The sequence below is a fragment of the Photinus pyralis genome, unplaced genomic scaffold (genome assembly GCF_008802855.1).
Source record: "Photinus pyralis isolate 1611_PpyrPB1 unplaced genomic scaffold, Ppyr1.3 Ppyr1.4_LG1, whole genome shotgun sequence".
NCBI lineage: Eukaryota > Metazoa > Arthropoda > Insecta > Coleoptera > Lampyridae > Photinus > Photinus pyralis.
In genome coordinates, this window is record NW_022170249.1 from 12,455,952 (window position 1) to 12,479,586 (window position 23,635).

General features: G+C 37.3%; 1 protein-coding gene and 1 long non-coding RNA gene across 3 annotated transcripts in view; both read right to left on the reverse strand.

The window, feature by feature from the left end:
- LOC116159575 (zwei Ig domain protein zig-8-like) overlaps positions 1-23,635 on the reverse strand; it is a 631,052-nt gene that overhangs the window by 602,757 nt on the left and 4,660 nt on the right. The gene's annotated exons all lie outside the window — the stretch shown is intronic.
- On the reverse strand, positions 9,619-10,220 carry LOC116159578. Its single transcript, XR_004143008.1, has 3 exons — positions 10,013-10,220; positions 9,677-9,969; positions 9,619-9,633 (listed from the first exon to the last, which is right to left on the reverse strand). It is a non-coding gene; the product is annotated as an uncharacterized LOC116159578 (long non-coding RNA).

Sequence of the window (23,635 nt, forward strand, 5' to 3'; positions counted from 1 at the left end):
TGCTGTTATCGCGATGGTGGGAGGGACCAAGCTGGTTCCGTGAACCCAAGTATAGTTAGCCTAAGAAAAATGCAGGCTTCAATGAGGAAGAAAATGTCGCGGAAGGAAGAAAACTGGGTGAGAGGTGAATGACTAGATATGTGGATCCCGACGACGATTTCGGAGTGAATATATGAGGATGTTCTCCAAGAATCTACTACTCGGGAAATTCGTCTAAGTGGGGTGTGAAGACATGAAACATTTCGACTGGCCGTTGACTATACCTATTCTCCTTTAGAGATGGAGAAGAGTGGTGCTCTACAACCCGATGGGGAGGCGCAGGTGGAGCAGGGTGCGGAGAGAATGTGAAAATACGTCAGAAGGTAGTGAAAGTGCGGAACTGGTCAAAAGAGTTTCCGTTGTGACGCATACCCCGGAAAGACTTGGAGTTTTGTAGATTTTTTGATATTTTTTGTCTTCGCCGAGTATTAATTTGTGAGGCACTTTTGAACTGAAACGTTCCTCAGGTGGGAGGATATAAGGTAATTAAGAGAATTTTGATTGATAACAATCTCAGAGTTACAAGAGTTACAAGTTTGATTTCGCGCCCATCAATGGTCCGGACTTGGTGCCTGGGTTCAAGACGGGTAGTCTTTTACGTGGTCACAATACAAAGTTAAGTAGGCATATGTTAACTCACATCTCACGATACTTTCAAATATTTAAAATGTGCACAGTGTGATTTCGTAAAACATCACCACCATGTCTTGAAAGTGTATTTCTTAACTCAAAAAATCTCAAAAGATTTAAAATGGGCACACTGTAATGGCATTATATTGAAATGCTAGGTAATGTCAATGTACCCATATACAAGGTTCGCCGGGATAGGCGATACAATGTTCATCGGGTTGTCTATATTATTGTAACGTGATTTATAAATTCGGGTTCGATTTATATCAATATTTATTAAACAGAACTAAAACACTATAAAATCCGTACAATTTATATCGATTATTTATATCACTCACAAATTTATATCGATTATTTATATCACTCACACTTCGCAATTTATCTTTCCGTGCTCGATGCTTACGTACTCGTTCGGTAGTAGACTGCCGCGATGTTCGGTCCGCAACCATTTATACACGCAAGCAATGTAAGTCCCGAACATTCTCGAATACGCGTAGAAAATTCCAGAGCGCCAAAGGCGACGTCATGTCTGGAGCATTTCCGTTACACTGCCCCCTTCTTAATTCTGGACGTCTCGTTCAGAAACTGCGTTAGTATTACTTTTTAATGCCTCGTGTCGGAATCTGCAGTCAGAGCCTGCTCGACAAACACCTTTCTTGAAAAAGTAACAGTCCACAGTTTTGCGGAGGGTCGTCCCCTGTGGGTTGAAGCAGCATACTGTAATTCGAACGCTAGTGTTTCTAAAAATCACTTCGATCATGGTTCGCACTATCTTCCAGTCCAACCCATCTAAACCACATCCAATCTTCGGGATCGCCAAGCTATTTATGTCATAGTATGCCATGAGTTTCTTTAAGTTTTTTAAAGCAGACCAGAGGTTTTCATAGGTGGGTTTGCCTTCTGACGTTTTCTTTGAAACCAAGTAGAACAAAGAGCGTTGACTATCTTCCAAGCGCAGTACTTTACCCACTCGTGGTCTTTGCTTTATCAACTCGTCTATTCTTCCAAATTTTTCCGGAATACGGAAGCTATACCTCTACCCATGCGAAGGTCTTCGGCGACACAATGGGCGATGGAAACGTTAACCGGAAGCTCAAAAATATTTTGACAAATTTCCTGAGTAACGCCAAATCGAGCTTTCTTCCGCTGGGCGTAATTTGACATAAAATCGTTAAAGTTTGGCTCGATCCCAAAGCTGCGTTCCTCTTCTCGAATACCTCTAACGTCTTCGTTGTTGTTGGATCCGGCATATCGTGCGAGTCGATTAATGTGGACAACTTTCGGTTTCCGGTGGTTCATTCTGATACGATATATCACGTCATTTATTTTCTTGATCACCTCATACGGACCTTCCCATTGTCTTTGTAGCTTGGGAGAAAGACCTCTTCGTCTCTGTGGATTGTGCAGCCATACCAGATCTCCAGCTTCAAAAGTTTCATTGGCCGAGCGGAGGTTGTATTGATTTTTCATGCGATCGCTGGCAATCTGAATATGACTTCTAGCCAAGTCGTGAATATCGTTCATCTTCGCCTTTAGTTGGTCAACATAATTTTCACCTGCGACATATTCTTCATGGGGTTTACGCCCAAACTCGAGATCACATGGAAGGCGTAGTTCACGACCCAACATAAGGCAGGCAGGAGTCTGACCCGTGGTCTCGTTGACGGCTGATCGATATGCCATAAGGAACAGGTGGAGGTACTGGTCCCAATTTTTCTGATGTTCTGCCACGACTTTTGAAAGATATTTACCCATCGTTCGATTCATTCTCTCAACCATTCCATCTGACTGAGGATGCAAAGGTGTTGTTCTTGTTTTATTGGCTCCTACCAATCGACAAACATCTTGGAACAAAGCCGATTCAAAGTTCCTTCCTTGGTCTGAATGGATTTCTATAGGAACACCAAAACGTGTAAAGAACTCCTTTACCAACACTTCTGCAACTGTTGCTGCCTCTTGGTTTGGAATAGCGTAAGCTTCAGTCCACTTTGTGAAATAATCCATAGCGACTAGGATATATTTATTTCCGCCATCTGTCTCGGGAAACGGTCCTGCGATATCGATAGCAACTCGTTCCATCGGACTACCAACGTTATACTGCCTCATGGGTGCCTTCTTCTTGGAAACTGGTCCGTTTCCAGTAGCACATAACTCACATTTTTGACACCATCGCCGGACATCTTCTTTACGGTTGACCCAATAGAATCGCTCACGTACCCTTTGCAACGTTTTCGTAATACCAAAGTGTCCTCCGGAAGCGCCGTCATGCAATTTTCGCAATACTTCCGACACTTTGCTTCTAGGTACTACTAATTGCAGCGTCGATTCGGTGCCATCTTCACTTTCAAGGGTCCTATACAACAGGTTGTCTTTCAGAGTCAGGCTATTCCATTGGCCCCAATAACTCTTTACTTCAGGACTTGTGGCACTAATGTCTTGCCAGCCTGGTATCCAATTCAGAACAGTTTTTATACTTGGGTCGTTTTCTTGGGCCGTTTTGATTTCGCTTGGCTTCCATTCCTCACTCTCTACAGTTGTTCGTCGCAGATGGCCAATCTTGTCTTCTATTTTAGAACAATGTGTGCAGTTGTCCTTGCACGGTCTTCTTGACAAAGCGTCTGCATTATTGTGAACTTTTCTAGACGACGTAATGTTTACGGTGAAGATCGGGGCTTTGTTTCTGCAGGTCGACGATAGCCCCTTCCTGTCGACCTTTCTTAGTTTTCCGACTGCTGCAATGGTTTTTGGCAGTTGCGGCGAACGTGTCCAATCTCGCCGTGGTTCACGTTTCTTTGCCAGTGACTGTATTGCTTTATTGATCTTTTCTTCCACTTCTTTACTGAACTTTTCTTCAAAACTTTCAGAGCCACCTTCCTCTTCGATGGTTCTTACCCGGCTGTCACTGCGAGGTTCCACCATACGTACTCGCGCACTTCCATGACTAGCTTTCTTGGCGGCTTCGAATTCTAACGCATGGGCCAAAGCTTTCTCAAGTTTGTCGTGCCTAGCCAGTCTCAAAGCCTGCTGGGCATCTCCATCACGAACGGCATCGATAAATGTTTGTACAGCCAGTTGATCAAGAAAGCTCTCCGGTGCCGTAGGGTATGCCAATCGAATCAGTCTAGCGATGTCCGCTTCAAGTTCCTGCAAACTTTCTCCAGGTTTCTGCATTCGGTTCTTGACTTGGGCATAGTAAACTTGCTGAAGGTGTTTATCGCCATATCGCATTTCGAGTCGCGCTACTATTTGTTGGAAGTTCTGTTGATCCTCGGGGATGGTCCGCAACACATCCAGAGCATCTCCTCTCAGAGCAAGAATCAGGGCTGTAGTTTTGTCTTGAAGAGTCCATTTATTTGCCGCAGCCGCTGCATCAAACTGTCGAACGTACGAGGTCCAAGGAATCTTACCATCAAAAGTAGGTGGCTTCACTCGGGCTTGCTGAACGTCGCGTTCTACTCTTGTATTTGTTCCTAGGTCGGCCTTCTTGTAATGAGTAGGCTGTGGCACCTCAAGAACACGGTCCATCAGTAATTCATCTGGGGCACTACTAGTACGCTTTTCCGTAGTCAGTCGCAAGAATTGCTCGCGCAGCTCTTCATACTTGTGCTCAATCTCAACGAATGTTGCTTTAAATGTTTTGGAAACTTCCGTAATTCTATCTTCAACTTTTTCTTCAACTTCTTCGATAATCTTTCTAGAATTTTCCTCAATCTTCTCGAACTTCTCTTGAATATTTCTAAAATTTTCTTCATTAATCTTTCTAGAATTTCTTCTTCTCAACTTTCTTCTTTCTAGAATTTTCTTCTCTTCTCGAACTTCTCTTGAATATTTCTAGAATTTTCTTCATTAATCTTTCTAGAATTTTCTTCCATTTTCTCGAACTTCTCTTCAAAATTTCTAGAATTTTCTTCCAACTTCTCTTGAATATTTCTAGAATTTTCTTGGGTGCTTTTCATTTCTTGTTGCAACACCTGTTGGCCATTTTGGATTTGCTGGAGCAAATTGAGCATCGTTTCTTCCATTTTAGCGGCAGCAGATCTTGTTACAGGCATACACAAGCACAAGCACTTAATTTAATCTTACTTTTAATTAATTTAATTAATCCCACTTCTGCCACCAATGTAACGTGATTTATAAATTCGGGTTCGATTTATATCAATATTTATTAAACAGAACTAAAACACTATAAAATCCGTACAATTTATATCGATTATTTATATCACTCACAAATTTATATCGATTATTTATATCACTCACACTTCGCAATTTATCTTTCCGTGCTCGATGTTTACGTACTCGTTCGGTAGTAGACTGCCGCGATGTTCGGTCCGCAACCATTTATACACGCAAGCAATGTAAGTCCCGAACATTCTCGAATACGCGTAGAAAATTCCAGAGCGCCAAAGGCGACGTCATGTCTGGAGCATTTCCGTTACATTATCTATACATATAAATAGAAATGAATGTTTGTCCGTCTGTACGTCACTCACGCCTGTCTAAACCGTTCATCCGGTTGTGATCACACTTTGGGGAATAGTTGGCGTATACCCGCGAAAGTTTCTGAGTTAGTAAAACACTTTCCGAAATTCCCACGGGAATGGGAACAAGAAGCAGAACGTAATTTCGTTGAAGCCGTTAACGTGTAGTTACTCCGAAAGAAATTTCTGAAGTTTGCACGGCAACGGGAATGGGGTACGAAAATAGCGGGATTAGCCAAATGCGTTTCGGAGGGACTGTTAGTATTACATAAACCGAAATTTGTTGATTTTGTTTTTTCTGATTTGTACAGACACAAAGAAATAAAAAAAATACTTTCCCATTTTGCCACTTTTTTAGTTCTACAATAAAATTTTTCGTTTCGAAGAAATCATCATCAACTTCATTTTTTTATATGACCCGTAAAAAGTGCATACTGTATTGAGTAGATTTTTTTAACGATGTACGGCACACAAAAAACCACAGTTAGAAACTGTTGGTTTCAACAGGGTATTCAACCCGCGCCCTAATCGTGCGAGAATACGTATAGGAGAAATTGTTCATTATCCAGGAAATTTGTTTGACCAGAAAATTTTTGCCAAAGCCATCCTCAAAGCCTCCAACCCCAGACTAGGTTTCCAATTTCTTCGACAATCTCGTGCGTAAACATAACGTCCCAGATCCCTTCTCCTCAAGTATTCTCAATTCTCGCCGAACGAAATATTAAATCTTAAATAGAAACCGCCTTTTCTTTAATCAATTCGCTGGTTTTAGGATCTCGCAACCCATCTTTTCCCATTTAATTTTAATTAAATTTAATTCCTTTCGCGAATCCTGCGTTCACAACAGGAGCCAGTTATCTGTCATCCTCTGAAATTTGAGATGTCATTCCTTAACACTGTTAATTTCAACAAAAAATTCCCGTTTCAAATGAGAGAGAGAAAGTTGTATACTAAGTAATAATTTTCTAACTTGCCATTTATTGGTCATACTGACCTTATTTAATTTACTATGTGATTTAAAAATGTGCACCTTTTCGAATTTTTCCCCCAATTCCTGAGATCAGGTTTAATTGCTTTTTGCACGCCAGTAGATAAGTAACACCGAACTGAGCGCAGTTTGACCTTGAGATATGGGCATGCGCCAAGTTCAAGGTCATTCGATTCGACTTTGTCTGTCGACGGAAAAAGGTTGGTTGAGCAGAAACAAACCTGACTCCGTTATTAAACGGACCCATTTGTACTTGAAAATATAGAACAGATCTGACTGTAATGAACTGACCTGGTGCTGTTTAATTGACCTTTATTGACACATACACGTATCTTTTTACCTAAATGGCACTCACATTTTACGTGTTGGGTCTATAAAGCATAAGATGTAGAATTTAGTTTCATTACTTTTTTTTCCAAAATTGTGAAACTAAATTTTCCGTTTGTACCTTGGCAAAGGTAGCAAATTTTCCATTCGTAAATAAGATAGATACGTCAATTAAAACTTAGATTTTAATAACGTCTCTTTTGCGTTCAATTTATATCAAAATGGTTTAAGCAAGAACGGACCGAGTGTTTTCATTGGATCGCGCTACAGACATATTGTATTAACAATGTACAGAACATTCAATTTTAGGTTATGTTACTCCAGTTTCTCAAGTGCTTTGCAAATTCCCACTTGCAATTCAGATTAAGCAATTTCCAATATGAACAGTAATGTAATAAGGTCAGTTGGTAGTAATGGTATCATGGCGATATATACAATTGAATATTGCTACGCGGAATTGAATTTAAAAAATGTCAATAGAAGCTTTATTATCAAGCTATACATGTTGATACAGGTAATAATGTAACAAAACTCCACATCTAATTACCCAATGCAAACGAACTTTATTTAAAGCTCCATAATGAATTTGAATTACATTCCACCGAACAAATTTTAATGACATGCAATTAAATAAAATTTTAGGCAAACATTTATCGGGGGTAAATACGCAAGGGTTTGATTTTTAATCGGATAATTTTATTTTTACACGAAAGCTTTGTTGCAACGGAAAAAAATCGAGATCAAAAGTGTGATAGAGGCGATACTATCTTATACGTTTGATCAACTGTTTTTTCCAGGAGGCCACAAAATTTGAGTGAATTTAAAAATAAAATTATCCTGGTTTAAAATCAAGATCGAGTGTATTTCAGCGAGATTAATACAACACATAAATTTCACAAACACTTTATACCTCGCTTTATACTTTACGCATTCCTTCACGCATTTTTATCGCTGATAAAAAGCTACCTACCTTGCTTTTAAACGCTGATAAAAAGTTACCTAGCTTTTAATCACTTATCAAATCATCTGATTGGTTAGACTTTGAAATAATCGCCACGCTGATTGGTCGAATATTAATGGAGTAAAAATTATTCCCAATAACCAATTAAAGGCTGAATGTAAATAACAAAGTGATAATTCATGTAGTTTTTTTTTAATATATAATAAATTAATAACCATCAAGCACCTGCATAGTAAGCACCTTGTGGTTTATTGGTGACAATACTTTTTCTTCTAATATTGTGCTAAACAGGCCCGTTTAGAGGGTTCAGTTGTCCAATGCCTTATGCTAATATGATCATGACTTAAAAAGTACCCGGTATTAGGAAGGGTAACAATCCTGAACACAAATCTAACTAGAATTTGGATAAGAGGTGATGAAAATAAAACCCACAAATTGAGCGTGAAAATGAAACTTCGATGTTTAGGGTATGCATCAATCTCATACCCACACTACACTAATCGTAAGCCGTATCGGAATTGATGGATAGATATCTCTATAACGTTGCCTCTAAATCTACCTCACATTAATATCTGTCACATCCGTAGATTTTGCGCTGTATTAAGATTAATAAACCTTATTGTTTGATAGTTGCAATCCCTTTGCGACAAATTAATTTAATGTACCCTCCAACGGCCTCAATCGGCATCGCATACTTCTCAGCCTCTGCAGACAGATATTAGCAAACATTTTATAAAGGCGGCGTGTTGGTATACAACACCTCGCAGTGTAAGCATATTAAGTTAGGTGCTCGAAGGAATTATTAATAATCCTGTTACTAAATTATATCCACTGTTAGTAAGCTTGAGTAGGTTTATAATACAGAATACGCACTCCTTGAATCGTGCACGCATTACGATGGCATCCAACAGTGGTCTGGTTTCGGATTTCCTATACGTACCTATTGGAATGTATGCTGGCATTAATGTTATTTATTTGCTGGTATAATATGGGATAATGTGCCTAATGTGAGGTGCAATATTACCTAATTAGTTGGGAAAGGGTACTTGATTTCTGTTTTCGATACAAATAAAAAACTCATGCATTGCAGTCATAGTCTCGACTTTTATACCTAAGTAAAACATATAACGATCTGCTAGATCATGTAATAAACCTTTTAACCAACAAAAAATCACAGAGAACTAATATGCTATGCTTTTCATTTAAATTAAATCCCTTATAATAGTTTCGGGAAAACGAATCTCTTGTTTGCCTTCCATTCGAATTTAATTGTTCACGTTCTCTAACTTAAAGCTTTTACTTTAGCAAGCAAGATTTTTTAATTACTGTTAATTACTGTACTTTTCACAACTTTATAAAATGGAGGGCCCCTTCATTGCATTCAGAACTCAAATTTTGGTTCATCGAAGCAATCCTTTTCCAAAATTGGTCACTGTTTGCTACTGAAAATGTGCTGACTTTAATCAGTGTTTATTATCTGCCACAATCACGAACCTCTAAAAAGACACGTTTGACATTATAATATGTAAAGCAGATATAAAAAGTTTAATGTGTATCGCATTACAAGGATCGATATCTTTTAATGATCCTGCCTTCATATGCAATGAAACCAGTCGCTTAATGAAGCTTTCAACAAGCACCCTTTGACCCTTATTTAACGCCATTATCTACGTCTTCGTTCAACAAATACTGCAAAGGTACACGTACGCAATTACCTTTCAATATCGATACTCTAATGTCGACTGCAAACTTTAAATCATAGAATAGAATATATAGTTTTATGTGCAATGTAAGAATCTACAATTTCAAGGAAATGCCAGGCAAAAAACCTCAATTTTCTTTGATTAACTAATAGCACATCAGATGTTGTGTAAGAAAACATCAAATTGATAACGTTGGAATTTTATTTGTGAAACATCCTGTACTATGTTTTGTAAAATCCCCTCGTTAGATGTCGCCTGTCGTCGTCCCCATCCTTTATTTGCAATCCCTTCTACATCTCCCACCTTTTTGTGTGTCCTATAAAAGGTGTTTGTAAAGTACCAGAGAGCACTTCCGATTAATTCCGTTCCATGTTAAAATCATTCCCCGAACCAGAACCAGACCCGATTCCTGCCCGTTTCGAAAACCTGATATCCGTTTAAGTTTATTTTATTTTCCGTTTTAATTCCACCAGAGCTTTTCGTTTTAGTTTCATTATTTTCCCAGACCTATTAATTTGATAATTACTTTTAGTTTTGCCGTTTTACTCACCTGTTCCCGGGAATATAATCCTGGTAGGGTAAATCCCTGCGGGCTTATAAAACCGGACACAGAACTAGTTCTTTGTATTCTTGCCTTCGGTCGGTCGACCGGACTGGAATCCAAAGAGCTTCCCTTCCGTGTTTGCCGTCTGATTCCACCGACTTTGAGTAGAGGTTGTTGGAACCGGGTGGAAGTTCCTCTGTAAGGGCCGTCGCCAGGTAAATCCTTGCCGACCTTATTCGAGAGCTATTACCTCCTGTTCAAGTCATCTCAGGTCGGGTTATTGCTTTGCTGAAAAGCACCTGAAATATAACTGGTGGAGAAAACTACCTATACTTCCTTTACCTGATATCTCCTCGAGCCTTGATAAGCATCCGGGCTTAGGTGGTAATAACTCTTTATCATTACAGCGAACTAGTAGCACTTGCCACATCCACCGCACGTGCCCAGTTGGGGAAAAGAAAACGCCGTACCAGACCCAAGGTCAACCGGGGATTTGACAGACGGTGGAGGTGTCTCCATACCCAACATCGGGATTTAAATATTTGAATTTTTTTATTTATTTTATTTTATTAATTAAACAATTGCAATCAATACGAATTTCGATCTCTGGCCAGCCGGCTAGAGCTACCCGAAGGCAGAACCCCGTTCTGTTTACAGTAGCTAGCGTCTACTAGAAAACGGGTTTCTAAAGAAATGTCATTGACGTGGTTCATTGGCGTAAAATAAAAAATAATCCGTGTTATGCTTTTCCGCTCTAACAAGGAAGAAAACGTAGAGAGCTTTTGGTGGTGCCTTTATTCCCAGAAAATATAGATAAATGTATCCGTTTCGTTTCCTTTGTAATTACTGTAATTAGCATAGGACGTACGGCAATTATTTTGTATTACTTTCTTGCAGATTTAATAGAGTGTTTGCTTTTACAGATTTGAATTTGCAAGACCTACGCAAGGTTTAAAAAAATAAGTAAAATAACAGTTGCGGTAAGTTCATTGAGAATGTAGCTTCAATTACGTTGATAGGAATTGCAAGATTAGTAGAAAGTGTTAATACAAGTTAGGGCATATGGCAGTTTTCGTCGCGTCGGGTAAAATGTTCCATAGGTGTGGGTACTTTCATTTGGGATATAAAGGATGTTTAGATAATTTAGGATATCTGGGAGATTTTTTTGTACGTAGTTAGAGTGCTATGTATCTTTTTACATGTATTTTGTGTTTTAACGATTTGCAGGAAGATAGAAAATTTAGTTACGATGATTGTAATATTGTACGATGGGTCGGGAGTTTTATTTGTTTTATGTGAGGGCGCAATATATGTTGAATTTGTTTAAAATGGTACTTTGTCGCTATCTTATTTTGCATAAATGCCAAATGATTATTTTTCATGACTCCTGAATATTGAATTTTGATATGAAAACTGTTAGGTTTCCAAATCTCTAACTCCATGATACAATCCAAAGCCGGGTGCGTAAACTCAAACCACGAAAATAACCCTGCACATACTCCTATATATTACAATGAGACAGGTTATGTCCTGGCCAAAATCGCAGGCCTCTGAGCTCTGTCCATATTCTTCGTGCCGTGACCCCGTAAATGTCGGCCACCGTTAAATAACAATCTTAGGACCGGTCTCTCGAGCGTTTTCTGGTGCGGTGCCCCAGACAATGATTTTTTAGGGTGGTGCACATGAGTGTAGCACACACCGCACGGAGTACTTGGGTGCATTGCTCAACATGTAACTTGACCATAAATAACCGTGTTGTTTGCGTATTACGTATACAAATATCGATATCAATATCCACCGCTGCCATTGTGGTTTTAAACCGCAAAGCACGTCATCAAAGATCGTACGAGAAAGTAAATGAGTACATACGAGAGTACATATCCCTGGAAGATTTTCAAGAGCTCTATTTTTCTTCCTTGTAATCAACAAAGTCCCTAGAGCTATTCTGGTATGATTAAGAGAGGACAACCCTGATTTGATTATTGATTTTATTGTTTTGTTGTTCTCTTCATTTCTTGCGGTTTATTCATGTTGATCGTTTCTTAGAGCGACACATAGGCACACGGGACAATTCGATATTCTTGTCTCGATCTTTCGTACGGTTTTTGTATAGTTGGCCGTAGGTACAGTTTTTTTTTTGGTCGTTTTGATATTAGCTTTTTGCTGAAATTCTATAATTCGGTAGTTTGCTCACATAACATTATTATACGTCATGAATTTCGCTCTGTATAGACATTGTACATCTGATATTGAATTTGGTGTTTTATTACATTTGTTCGCAATATGGCCGAATTCCTTACAAGTAAAACATCTTATTCTGGCATTTGATTAAAAAATTCTGTGAACATCTCCCTCATATTGGATCACAAGAGAGTCAGGCATTTTTTCTGCGTCGTCGGGCAATATTCATACATGTCTTCTAAAGCAGAAGACATGCCTGTATTCTTCAACCCTCATTCCAGCATTAATAAAAGAAACTTGAGACATTTCCCCATTTGCATCAATTTTGAAATGTTTCATAATTTTTCTAAACTTATCGTTTTTACATTATTCTAAAACTGTGTGCACGTTTCTGAAATATTTCTAAAATTCTTTAAAAATTCTCCCAAACATTCCAAAATTTCTATAATTTCGCACATATTTGGAATGTTTATGAAGCGTTTCCAATATCTCCGAAACATTTTCTGAAGAATTTCCAAAATTCTTTAATTCTAACTTCTCCTGCACTTTTAACACTCCTGAAACATAGTTCTATGTTACAAAATTTCGTACACAAATATTTCCAAAATTTTAAAAAATGTACTAAAACTTCCTGAACAGTTCCCAATTGTCTACACATTTTCAACACGCTGCATTTGAAATATTTCCGCATAATCTATTTAAATGATTGGCACATTTGTAACATTCCTACACATTTCAGAGACATTTCCAGTTTTTGTACACATTCTTTAATGTAAAACGTAAAATGTCTAGATAATGGATACATTTTTTTTTTAATTTTTAAAAATTTCTGCACTCTGAAACGCTTGTACAATTTTTTGCACATTTTTGATACATTTCCAAAATTTCCTACACCTTTTCTTCACAATTTAAAATTTCTAAAACATGTTCAACAAGTACCAATATCGATATGGATGCAAATTTAATTGATAGGTATATGTATTCAAAGATATTTCACAAGGATATGTTCTTTTTATATCAACACCCATAACAAAGAAATTCCAAAGAACGTTGAAAATATTTCCCCGTTAAATAGCATGACTGTGGTTTACTAATATAGCGTTTTTCATATTATTGGCAGCTTGCACGAAAACAACGTTATAGGAAAATTACTGTTATTTAGTTAAATTACAAACTTATCAAAAAATAGACTATTTGATTTTCTGATATTTTCTTGTATAATATACGCGTAAGTAGATTCTATAAATTGCATTATATTAGAGAATGAGTCATATACCTACCTACGTCTGATAACGTTGTAATAATAGCATTAATTGACTATTCTTATCACCGCCCCCCCACCCTCCTCTATTAGGAATGGAAATGATGATTAGACGCTTTTGTAAGTAGATTGTACGTTTGCCAAATTGATCTCAATTTCTTTACCGTTTTCACCCGTTTATATCACCCTTGCGATCAATATTTCAATTATAGCACCACAAAAACTCCTTAAACATACATGTACCACAGAGTCGAGAAATGCAAATAAAGTAATTAGGTATGCAACTCGGGTTTGCTTCGACGAAAGTATAGTGAAAGCCTGTAAACCTGAAACTAATTAGTTTGACCCGTTTGTATTAACGTTTAAGAAGGGAACAAAAAGCGTAATTATGTTGATGTTTTTACTTCGGAAGTCCCTAAGGAGAATCTAAGAAAAGGATTCCACCTCGGATTTCACTTAATTGTTTCGTTTTTACTTTGGGAGTAATTTGAAATGAATTTTATTAGTCGCGTATGAATTGAATGGTAGGAGGAAGTTTCCGAAACTTACACGCTTACACTCTTAACCCAATTCTAAACTATTGATATATTCGGGTCGCAAACTTTATTGTTTGATGTGGACGAACGGAAGTAATTTGGTAAAGTTAACAATCGATGACATTCTGCTATACTACCCTTTGTTTTAAGTATTCGTCGTCATAAATTCCCTTCATTACTTCTTTACGATGTGGACACAATCGCTGCTTGAAGGACTTTGTAAGTTCTTTAAGAATCGTACACAACAATAAAGCTTTTAATTGATGTTCACAAGCGCCATGAAATTTTTTATTTGTATTCCATTTGTTGGACGCAATCCTGTAGTTTATTGCCGTATTTTGCTTTGCTAAAGTTTGACCATTAACGGTATTTTGCAGGTATATGTTTGGAAACAACTTTCCAAATAACTGCGATACGGAAAAGTCTGGTTAGATAACTTCGTGGCATATCCAATTGCGCATTCCTTAGTTTTACATATTTCCGCAACAATGTTGCTCATTAAACATCATTCTCCAAAATGTGCCACATATTATTATTATGCCTCATTTCGCATTGATAGCGCGATTTCGTCTCTTTTAATAGGCATTATGCTACATCCTGAATGATTTTCAACATCCAAGTGGTTGTGATTTTTTAATGTTCAATTCTAAAAACAAATTCCCTATAATGGAAATTGAGATGTACAGCAAATCTCGAGAAGGGAGGGGGAATTGGCCACGGCTAGCCAGGTGAAACGGGTCTTCCAGTGAAACAACCACAGGGGTTGAACAAAGCTCATATAATTTTTGGCTGCCAGTCGTCCACAAATCACGCCAAAAACAAATAATAAAAGGTTTGTGAATCATGGGGTACTAGTGAGTAGAATGTACATATACACAAAATGTATTTAATTGCATACAACGGTACATACATTCTTCTATATTTGACGTAATCAACTGCAGAGCAATTCGTCACGACGGTAACAAACATCTACAGCATCGGAAACGGTGCGACAATAGCTAATACAGTTTACCTCCACTTGGGTAGCTGCTCCGATAGTTCACAAATTGCAGAACGTCTGATCGCAAATACCAAGTTTCAACTAAGCAGATTATACTATTATTATATATATATATTATATATTATTATAGATTGGTGAATTTGTTTTAGCATTTCATAAGAGAACGGTCCTTCATCGATGGGAGCCGTTAGTGCTCGAAACACGAAAGATACATCCAAAAACTTCAGTGCCAAAATCAGACCCAAATCCAAATAATTCAAATTTACGTACCCCATTAATAACTGGGTTTCGGATTGCGAAATAGATAATTAAATGGAAAGATATGGCATAATCTTAAAAGAAGCGTGTTAAAAAAAGAAGGAATCGTATGAAAATAAATTTACCTCAAGAGGATACGGCCATTTCCAATTCACATAAAGACGCTTAGATAATTAATTTCGTCGTGATGGTTCTAAAATTTTTCATTTCAGATATTAATATTGCAAATGTGATATTATCGCAACCCCCGGTATTAACTACTCCTAACACCCAAACCAAGAGTGCATTCAATGAAACAACGGGACGATACATGCCACCCAATATCCGGTAAAAAATAGTTTGATGAATCTAAACCAGTCTTTCTATGAATGACGGCGATAACGGTGTGTAAATAAGGATGCCAGCTCATTTAATTTCAACCTGTACTGTCTGATTTGAGACTAAATCGACGTTGACATCACTTAAAATCGAGTTAACAAACACCAGCTGCACATTTATCTGTTAATCAATTTGCAAATTGAATAATCTAAACAAATGTTAAACACCAACAGTATGTCGCACTATGAAGCACGTATATCTCAATTAACTAGCTAAATAATTACCTTGCTCTCCCCAAAGCTTCCAATCGAACTCGAAGTAACCGAAATCGAATTAAATTTATTCATTGCGGGACGTGAGCCAATCGAAACGGTTTCGACAAAAATACGAATGAACTGGGCCTAAACGTCATCCACATTAAGTTTTGCGAAGACGCTTTGTTGATTTTCAATCATCAACGTCGAATTGCTCCCGGTTTTCTTTACGTGAAAGCATGTGCTTGTGTGTGCAGGTATTTCCTTTATATTAAGGTGATTGCAGAAAATTTAATATTTTGGTCAATACGCCTTCCATACCAAGCTGCTGGGAAGTAATTACGAAACGATAACGTTTTTGTATCACCGTATACGCTTAGTAAATTGTAATTGTAGAAGTAGGTGTAATGCGCCTGAAAACTTTGTTTCATAACAGTGTGGGAAGGCGAATGTTTCTGGATGTAATGTATGTTTAGGACCTATCTATTAATATATTAAAAGCATTTGCTCCCCTCTCCCACGCATTTTGGGATTAACATTGGAGAAAGTGGGATGGTACCTTAGGAATTAAGCTTTGGATGATCGAACTCGGAGATGGCTGCCTTCAATGGGTTCAAGGTTGTCTTTGAAATTCGGCGGAATAGCACGAGCATTGAACGATCGGTATTTATTATGTACATCAGACGACATTTCTGCTACTACTGTAAACCCTTCCTAACTTTTTACTTGACTCTAACTAGTTGAAATAGTGTTTGCTTACGGAGAAATTTAACGTTAACAATAATTCTTTTTAGCGTATGATTTAACGAGACGTTTAATTATATTCGTCTTCGACCGATAACGGGTGTAACAACATTCGCTGACTTAACTTAAAATTCATTTCCCTTACTAGGAGAAATAATCCTTTTTGGCGTACATTAATTTCCTTTGGCAATTGTTTGCTCGACTTAAATTTTACTGAAGGTATCACGCTTGCAGTTTTTCTACACTTTTGTAATCTTGAATTTTTGTGAAAAACGACGCCCAAAAACGGAATCCATCGAAAAAGCTCTCCTCAAGATTAATCCCTACCTATCTAACAAAAATTTAATTTTGGAAGAACCAACCTTCTAATTATGCCACTCTGTATATTTTCTACTAAAATCTATAAATATGAGCAACGTACCCTACCGAATGCAAATTTATCTCATTTTATTCGAAAAAGTATCCCTATTACAAAGCTGTTTAACCACAAAAAATTCAACTTTCAAAGTCATATCCTAAGGGGGAAAAATGGTATACAATACCGTGGAAAGAGCCCACCTCTAGTGTTGTAAACAAAAAACTGTATCTATGGAAGCGAAGAAGGTTGATACGAGGGAGCCTTAACGTTGCGCCGACTCTCGAGAAGCGTGACGGTCTGAAGGGCCTACAGTGAGAATCTGGCGTTTGTAAAAAGCCGAGTAAAATTCAATCGTTTATCCTACACCTCCCCAGCATTTAAACAGTACCATTCATCTTCTACGGTGGGAGGATAATCACCATTCCTTGTAGTAAACTATTCAAAGATCAAACAAAACGCCCAAGCACCCCCAACGCAACACGGTTCCAAAGTTGGAGATCAGCCCTCGTGTTCGTTCAAATGTGTATAGCCTAAATTTGTGTCAAATCGGTGAATAAGTCAAAAGTATATGCACTCCCCACATAAACCATATTTTTTTTAGTTGCGGAAATCACATAGCAGCAACACAAAAATTAATTACAAACTTAATTAAACACAATGTCCATTTACCTACTAATATTACGTCCATACTCTCTTTCAATAACAAGGACATATACGATATTTTGATTCAATATCTACTAGACACCAAAATTACCATTTGAATAATTATTGTCGCTACATTAATAAACCTTTGTTGTGTTCTGTCCCTCCAATTGCTCTCCTTAAACCGTGGTCAACCCTTGTGTATTGTAAGTAAAGTCTTCATGAACGACCGCATGAAGTGAAGTGTGTCAACCTGTGTGTACACCGTTAGTAAATATTCTCACTTGCCGGCCGCATGGGCATAGATCCTGGTAGGGCTGTATAAAAAAAAAGTCAAAAGTAAAATCTCGCTTAACTACAATCACCTTTTAAAGGAAATGTTTCAATCGGAAAGCATGTAAAATGTTAATAAAACAAGATATTGTCTTTTTTTATTAATATTTCAACCCAATTTGAGAGTATGGAATTCAGAACGAACCACTAATAATGTTTCGGCACCTGAAGTGATGGGTCATCCTGTATGTAACTGTACTGTGTGATCATATTGGTTGAATTCGAGGACAATGTTGTATCAGAATTAGGTATTTGACGTTTGATTTTGTTTTTGTAATTGTAAATTTAAATTACGTGTTAAAAGGCTAGACTTATTCAAATAGGAATTATTTGCGTAGTATTCGTAAAAGTTTACCTCATTTTTTCCTGCGAGAAGAGCGTTATCGCTGATAGGATAATTAGTTTCAAGATAAGCACGTGTTATCGCTGAGTAAGCACATGTTAATTCTTTCTGAAGACGCTAAGGAAGTGGAGACGTAAGTAGGAAAAAAGGTTTTAAATAAACGAACCGGGGGTTAATCGAGGCCTTTTGGTCAAGCCTTTTTTGGCGGACGGTATTTGTTGTTGCAAAACAGTATTTTTGCCGGTATCAATTTTTCTGTATGATATTATATTGTTCTGTCAGATATAAAGTTTTGTAGGAGAAAGTGTAGTCGAGTTAAGCTCAAGTGTGTGTTAAGCTACACGAATTTTATACGTTGAGTTGAACGGAAGCGGAAATTTCCCAATACCCGTTAAAGGGAGTTTTATCCACGATCAAAGAACCAATACTATAATTGTAATTACAAACAATTTCGTGTCGTCTAAATCGAGTTTCAAGTACAATAATTAAAGTCAAAGAAGTTTAGAAGCATCATCATCTTGTCGGTTGTTTTATTTGTTAGTGCGTCTGTTTGTTGAAAAGCGCAGTTATGACCAGGTGATAAGGATTATTTAACGTAATTAAAACTCAGTTTAAATGTAATTTGTTTAATCGATCGCTTGTTGCGTGGTGGGTTTTATCTGACTCTCAAGTGCCATTGTTTATATCACCGTATGTGATTGATTTATATCGAATAAATTTTTTCATTTGTCAATGGTTGGTTTTGTGATTAATTGGCTCCGAATTACAACTCAGATAAGAGTTACCAGGTTAATTTTTCTATTTGGTACCCAGAATTACATTAGGTGTTGCTTAAACATCTCTTATTTAAATTTTTTGACTTTTTGAGGCGGTTGGGGCTGCTAAAATTCTCAAATTAATGAAATTTACGTCAATATAGAGGTTTCCGTGGCGGCAACTGTACTTGCCCTACAAACCTTATAATAATTTTTTTCTTTTAAAGGTTTTATTAGTACCTGTGTTTTATTTGAGCTAGCTGGACTGGTACTTTTGGATGGTTTTAGTGATAGGTTGCCATGCCGCATAGTCTAGTATACACGGAGAACATATATATGGAAAACTAATCGCCCTGAGGATCTACTGAGAAAGGAGCACTAAAAATAACTGTAGTAAACCGGAATAAGCAATTTACAAAGAAACATAACTTTTGCAAGGGAATTAATTACCTAATTATTGATTTGATTGAATTGAATTGAACTTTAACACAAATATGGTTTGCAATTTCAATTACTTGTCGACAATTGAGGCGTACTTAACACTGCTTTGTGCAGTTCAGACGTGGTTGTCTATGGCTGCGTACTGCCCACACCAAAGCTGGCGCTGTACATTTTAATTTAGAATATTGACCGTCTTACTCATGGAATAATGTAAATTGCGTATGAGACACTTCTGAATATAGACGGTTACAAAAATGTGAGCCACCGCAGAGAAAAACGCTAAAATAGTAGAATTAATGCATTTCCGCGTAGTGCAAGCATTATAAACCGGGTTTAGTTTCAAATTAATGGATGCGAATATTGAGCACCCGAGCTTGAACTTCACCTCGTGGAGAACAGACAAATAACTGCTAATTGCGCTGTGATTTCCAATTTTATTCCAATTTACCTTTCAAATGTATGCACTGAATGTAAAAATGGGATGCATTTGATTACCTATATAGCGTATCTTGTTCTTTATAAAACATGAAAGACTTATGATCTAGTCAATAGTAACTAATTATGATTTTAATTATTAAGTTAACTAAATCAAAAGGTCCTTTACAACATCAATTTCATTCAACTTTTTCCCTGTCTCTAACAAAATTTATAAAATGTTTTCTTCCTCGCTTCTTGGGAAGGTTAAAAGCAGGACAGGAAACTGTTGAAGGTTGGCATCCTATTTTTTGGGTTTCTAAACATTAATCTTCAATATGCAAAATTTTTAAACGTGGTTGCTAGGCATATAGTGGGAGCGGCCCGTGAAAACAAACGGCATTTCGTATTAAAATTGGTGCCACTTGGAACACATGTTCCCTAGACCTATTGGAGTGATTTGAGTCGCAGAGCCGGAAGTTCCGTCCCTTAGGATTGAAAATGGCGCCAATTTTCAAAATTGAGGCGAATTTCAGGATATATCTGTTTTTAGAGCGATTTTGACGTTTAGGGTGACGTTTACGAGGTTTCCCAGGGTGGAAACGACAAAAACAATATCCGAAGCTAATTTCTGTGTGGGAAGCATGATTGTATGATATCTTTAACGTCCGACAGGATTCGAAAGTTTCTTGGAAAGTTTGACCGATTTTCGTGGTTGAGGTGGCGTTTTTAAGATTCTTTTGGGTGAAGATGACCAAAAAGACCCATTAAATGCCTTTTTCTACAATCGATATCCAAAGTAGGCATTTGCGCTCTTATTTGACAACGCAAACGTCATAATTTTCGAGGAATGTCAATTTGTCGCTTAAGCGACAAAATAAAAAAAAGGATCGCTCTCCAAATTATAAACTATAAATCAAATATGCATTGCTCAGAGTATCCAATGACAACGAGTAAATGACATCTTTCATTTGGGCATAAGATAAAAATAATAATCTATATTTGAGTGAAAAATTTAAATTTTTGGAAATATGTGAACTGCTCGATTGTAGAAAAAATCTTGTGTGTAATTCGAGCGCAAATTGATTGTTGATTTCAAGAGATTAGCGCGGCAAATGTCTCTTTCAATGGACAATATATCATTTTGCGCTCTTAATACACAAATAGCTATTTTTAATGAATTTTTAAGTATTTTGAATAAACAGGCCGAGGTAAACTAAGTGCAAAGGTGAAACTTATTTATTGAATTCGGTTTTTAACTAAAAATATTGTTGATTATTGAAACGTATTTACAAGTAAAAAGTCATAAGTCATCAAAGGGGAATGCCTCATGCATCATCGCTCAGATCTCTTGTTGCAGTCGAGATATAAAAAAATATTTAATTAAGATCATTAAAAATAAAACTCTGACAGTCATGTTGATAAAATAAGCATGTACATATATACTCGGCTCCGATTTTTGCAGTGTTCTTGACAGTTAGAACACTGTAGGGTGCAGGGAAGGCTGTTTCGCACGCATGAACACCTTATGGTCTCACAAGTTCACTTGCAGCCGCATTTCCCTAGGATTGTGAGCTCCTTTCATATTTACACATATTTGGTCCAGTTTGGTTCCCAGTCCACTTTGCCTCGTGTCCATCCCCAAGTTGACGGATGTGGAGGGCATTCAGTAGGATAGAAGCAGTGCCCCTACAACACATGACCTGCTTGATTGGGGACAGGAACTGCAGTAATTTATTTTTGGTACAAAATAAATATTTTCCCACATTAGTAGTGGATTTCTCCTGTGCTTCGGGGTCATAGAGAACGGTAGTAAATTCTTCCAAAGTTTTGTTTTTTCTGTTATTCCTCTTTGTGAATTGGAGAGTTCAAGTAAAGCTGGTGTCACGTCCGGGCGTTTCATCCAAGTCATAAACGCCTTCTTGTTTCCAATAGAATTGAAGGAGGGCGTTGTGGCACAACCTGTGTAACAATGAAAGCCCCGTAGGGCTTGTGAATTTTCTTCTCCAAGTGCTAATACAATCAAATGGGTCGCTATATATCGACCCTTGGCTCCAACACCTGACAGATATCCTTCTTTCAGTCCGAGTTCTTTCAGAAAAAAAAAACAAAATATATATGACCATCAGAACGTCAGTATCTCAAGACTGGACGAGGATGTTCTGGGCTCCATGCTCCACCATATCTTTCGCATGGAGGATGATTCTTCTTGCGTAATTTGTATCCCATCAAAAGGGAAAGCGTTCTCAATCGTAGGAAAATGCGGCTGCAAGTCAACTTGTGAGACCATGAGGTGCTCATGCTTACGAAACAACCTTCCCTGCACCCTACAGAGTTCTAACTGCCAAAATCGCAGCCGAGTATTATATATGTATATTGTAATGTAATAATTAGTGATTGCCGAAATTAGGATACACGTGCATAAGGTTTCAAAACTTTGAGTTCAAATAATTGTTGATTCATAATCATTGCATTGAACTGATTTAAATTAATGCATTAACTTTCTTGCGAAAACGCTTATTATAGCAGTAAGCATTATTCCACTTTCGGTGTGTCACTAGTAGGTTAATATTACTAACAGTAGATTTGTAATCGAGATCGAGTAAGCATGTACCATTAATTACTGTCTACGGAATTTATTCAATTCCTAATAAAATAAATATGAAGTTTTCGTGATCTTAATTAAACCAAACCCCTGCAAATATCACAATATGCTTATTATAAACATGACTGTCAGCGTTTTATTTTTAATGATTTTAACTAAATATTTTTATAGCTCGACTGCAACAGGAGATCTGAGCGATGATGAGGCATTTCCCTTTGATGACTGATGACTTTTTACTTGTAAATACGTTTCAATAATCAACAATTTTTAGTTAAAAACAGGATTTAATGAATAAGTTTCAGTTTTGCACCTAGTTAACCTCGATCTGTTTATTCAAAATACAAAAACTTTCATAAAAAAGGCCTCTAATGGGTCTTTTTTTGGTAATCTTCACCCAAAAGAATCTCAGAAACGTCACCTCAACTACGAAAATCGGTCAAAACCTTTGAATCTTGTCGGACGTTAAAGATATCATACAATTGGCCTATATATGATAAATGAAACATGCTTCCCACACAGAAATTAGCTTTGGATATTATTTTTGTCATATTCACCGTCGGAAACCTCGTAAACGTCACCCCAAACGTAAAAATCGCTCTAAAAACATATATTTCCTGAAATTTTAAAAATTGGCGCCATTTTCAATCCTAAGGGACGGAACTTCCGGCTCTGCGACTCAAATCACTCCAATAGGTCTAGGGAACATATGTTCCAAGTGGCACAATTTTAATACGAAATGCCGAATAATACCAATATTTATCACGAGCCGCTCCCACTAATAAGCATGGTTAAATCTTCTACGAAGGGTTGCATTTATCACCATATTCCCCACAAAATGTCCGGAATGTTTCTCAATTTTTACATCGCTTTTGTGACTTCCATGTACGGCTATCGAATGTTTCATACGTCACTAACTGACCGACGAAGTTTTTACCTGTTGCATGCACATTGCAAGGGTAAGAATAGTATGCCATGAAGGCAATAGTACAGATGTAAATATACTCTGTGGTGCTCCAAAATTGTTTTCGGTTCCAGAATGTAAAACTACAAAACCCCCAAAGGGCTAACGCGATATCTTTTAAACGTTGTTACATATCTGTTGTAAATTAGCAATATAATAAATTACTTGAAAAATATCAGCTATAGGTAGTGCTAGCCCTTTAGAGGCTTCGTACAAAACTGATGCTTCGTACTATAACCGGAAACGTCCCCTTTTGTCCGATTAGGTTAAAATAAGCGTACCAACAAACGAACAATTTATATCAGAAGAGTGGTAACTGAAAACCGTCACCTTCATTCACACTAACGGCCAACAAAAGCAAATGTTGCATTTCTGTCAGAGACGGGATTGTGGAATTTTTCAAAACGAATGAAACTAAGAGAAATCGTAGTTCAACGAAATGTGAAATAAGGGACAAATAAAATAAAAAGCAAACGTTAAGCAAAGACAAGTATAAATGGTGTAATATAAGTACGGCGAAATGACCTGAGAGCTCGTTGTATTACGTGTAAATATTTGATA